Raw genomic sequence first — 3,374 nt, 5'->3', positions numbered from 1 at the left:
CCAATACTATGTTAATCCAGTTCTCTTTAATAGGGTTTGATACGTGCTTTTTAGCCTATTTCAGCACGTATTTCTATGCATTTTTATACTGTTTTTATAGTATTTTGCCCCGAATTGGCTACTTTGATTCGTTTTGTCCATTTTGTAGAAATGAACGCGAAAGTAGTGGAATCGTACTCTTTTTCATCCTTTTTGCATTGGGAAGCATCATAGCACGGATTACGAGGCATTTAGGTGCGGACTTGAGCTGAAATGAAGACAAAGAACTCGATCGAGTAGTTCTACCACTCAATCGAGTGGTTTTTACGTCCCAGGGTGGTCGATCGAGTGGTTTTCCACTCGATCCTTAGCTTGCATAAAGACAGGTTACTCGATCGAGTAAATTTCTACTCGATCGAGTAGTTGCTAATGAGGTTTTGCTCGATCAAGTGGTTTTAATCCACTCGATCGAGTGGTTTTGCTATTATGGGCTTCTAAACAGCCCGTGTGTTGATTTATTTCGCAAAGCTTAAGTACTTTGCTATTTAAGCACGCTTTACTAGGTCATTAGGATCTATCTTTCTATTATCTAAAACTTTCTACTGTAAACTTTACTGCGTTGCTTATTTCCCTTCACTGTAACTTTGTTCTTGGGATTATTTCACTCGGATTTTGTGTTCTTTACGCCGGATTCGCTTGGATTGTAATTCCTTTCTCGTTCCTTATTAATAATTAATCATTGTTTACTCCATTTAATTCCTTTGCCCTAATTTCTCTTTTATGCAATTTACTTATTATTTCATTATGTTTACTGCTGGAAAATTATCTGCTGTTAGTTTAATTAGCGACATGAGTAGCTAAACCCCTTCATGTTGGGATTAGGGGATCTGCGGTAGGAATGTGACGATGTAGTGAATGAAATAGATGAATTAATTACAAGGCTCTGTCACCATGGCAATTTAATTGTATTTATTCGACTTAGTTGAGTGCACACTTCTGAGTTAACCTTTAATCTAGCTAAAATTAATCCTAGATCGAAAGATTGGACTAAATAGGCCTGCTATGAACAGTAGACTACCCTGACGAGAATGAAAATTAAGTTAGTGGTATTTTAGGATAGAAAGTGGACCGAAAGGACCTTTCAACATCCGTCTTACATTAATTCATCTGAGTCATTTACAGTTGAGTCACTGGACTACCGTAGTGAACCAAAATCCTGACATGTCCCTCTCTTTCTGATAGTTTAAATCTTATTCCTTCCCTTTATTGCTCTTGCCCTTTATTTCTCTTTCCTTTAAAACTCGTAGTCTAGATAACAGTTCAAACAACCCCCCCATTTGTGACTAAATAGACGGACCACTACAGATATCTTGCCTCCCTGTGGAGATCGACCTGACTTCCCTAGCTATATAGTTAGTCTAGTTAGTTTATTTTTGACAGGTACACGACAGACGTGTCAAATTTTGGCGCCGTTGCCGGGGAGGCAATTGCCCTATTTGTTTTCGTTCCGTATATTTTATCCGTCTCAGGAAATTTCTATTCCTTGAAGCCGTTCTTATTATTTTCTTTCAGTGTTGTTTATGCCCAGGTCAGACAGGTTTGAATTAGTTTCAGCTGATTCAGAGCCAGAGAGACTATTCAGGCATAGACTCCGTCTGCAAAGGAAATCACGAAAGGAAGACTTGAGTACTTTCGAGCCAGAGCTACATCACTCTCTTTTCGAAGACAGTCCGAATTCTACAGTAAAGATGCCTAAGCTTTCCAGTCATTCAGTGCCTAAAGCATCCTCTATTCTGAAGGGTTTCAATCTCCAGACTGAGGATGGGAGTACATTCGACATCCGTCCTTCTTATATCAATCTGGTGGAGAGAAATATTTATAGAGGTGTGGCAGGTGAAGATCCGAGGAAGCATTTGGAGACCTTTACCGATTACTGTTCTACTATCCCCGCCACTAAGGGGGTAACTCAAGACAAGATTAAGGAGGTTCTATTTCCTTTCTCTTTAGCTGATTCAGCCAGGGAGTGGCTGACTGACTTGGACCGCACAGCTGTTGGGGTTACAGATTGGGAGTCTCTTGCTCTTGCATTTTACAAGAGATACTTCCCTCCACAACGCACCATTCTGCTGAGGGCCAAGATTACTAGTTTTAGACAGGCTCCCTTCGAAAGTTTCTATGAGGTATGGTCGCGATTCAAGAAGTTGGTGAGGTCTATCCCTCACCATGGTTTTGACCCATGGTTTCTAGCTAATCAGTTCTACAATGGGTTGTATGACGACCAAAGAGCCATAATTGATGCGGCATCTAGTGGGACATTTCAGGAGAACACCGATGATGATAAAGGGTGGTGTCTTATTGAAGAGATGGCTAATCACAGTGCTGAGTATGATAACCCGAGGGATGGGATTAGAACAGTTCATGCAGTTGATAAATAGGTTTTGGCTCAGCTGGAGACCATGAATGCTAGATTTGACAAGTTGGAGTTACAAGCTGCTGGGGAGCCTCAGACGGTCCATGTTCTTACTAGAGGAGAGACCGTTTCTTGTGAGAGATGTGGGAGTAATGATGGCCACACTGCTGTTGGATGTCTTGTAGAGAAGGAACAAGTCCTTGCCTTTCAGCAATATAGGTAAGGAGGAGGTTCCTATTACAATAATAAAGGGGCAGTCCATCCCAATTTGAGGTGGACTAGTCAAAATGTGCTCAATCCTACACCTCCTCCGCACCAGCAGCAGCCTTATGTTCCTCCACACAAGAATCAACAAGGCTTTCAGAAGCCTCCTTCCTTTGCTCCTCCTAATCACGGTGCATCATCCTCCAGTAGGGTGAGTGAAATTGGTGAGCTTAAGTCTATGTTGCAAGCTTTTACAAAGCAGTTTCAGCTGAGTGATCAATAGAAAGATGTGTCCATAAAGGCACTTGAAACTCAAGTTGCCCAACTAGCTATGAACCAATCTTCAAGAAAGCAGGGTCAATTACCGACTCAAAATGAGAAGAATCCACACGAGACGGTAAACTTGATAAATCTGAGAAGCGGTCATTCTTATGAGGGACCGAAAATGCAAAAATCAGACCCGATGAGAGCTGTAACTGATGATGAACAGTGTTCTGTCGAAGAAAGTGAGTTCACGGCGAAGCAAGTGCTCGATCGACTGGTTTCAGGTGGTCGATCGAGCAGATTTGGGCAAGAAAGTGCTCGATCGAGTGGTTTTTCCACTCGATCGAGTGAACAAGAAAATGGCACAGGTCGATCGAGTAGTTTATCTACTCGATCGAGTGAAGAGCAAAATGGAGTTGCTCGATCGAGTGAAAATTTCACTCGATCGAGTGATATTATTGAAAATTCTACTCGATCGAATGGGTATATTGGTCGATCGAGTAGTTTTGATGACGGG

General features: G+C 41.7%; 1 non-coding gene across 1 annotated transcript; it reads right to left on the bottom strand.

Annotated features, from left to right (window-relative positions):
• Positions 1-2,102: 2,102 nt before the first annotated feature.
• On the bottom strand, positions 2,103-2,209 carry LOC141636661 (small nucleolar RNA R71). The gene has a single exon (XR_012541261.1). It is a non-coding gene; the product is annotated as a small nucleolar RNA R71 (small nucleolar RNA).
• Positions 2,210-3,374: the final 1,165 nt, after the last annotated feature.

The sequence above is a fragment of the Silene latifolia genome, chromosome Y, assembly GCF_048544455.1.
Source record: "Silene latifolia isolate original U9 population chromosome Y, ASM4854445v1, whole genome shotgun sequence".
Classification (NCBI taxonomy): domain Eukaryota; kingdom Viridiplantae; phylum Streptophyta; class Magnoliopsida; order Caryophyllales; family Caryophyllaceae; genus Silene; species Silene latifolia.
Note: the sequence above shows the minus strand (reverse complement) of the source record. Positions and strands in the feature narration are given on the sequence as shown.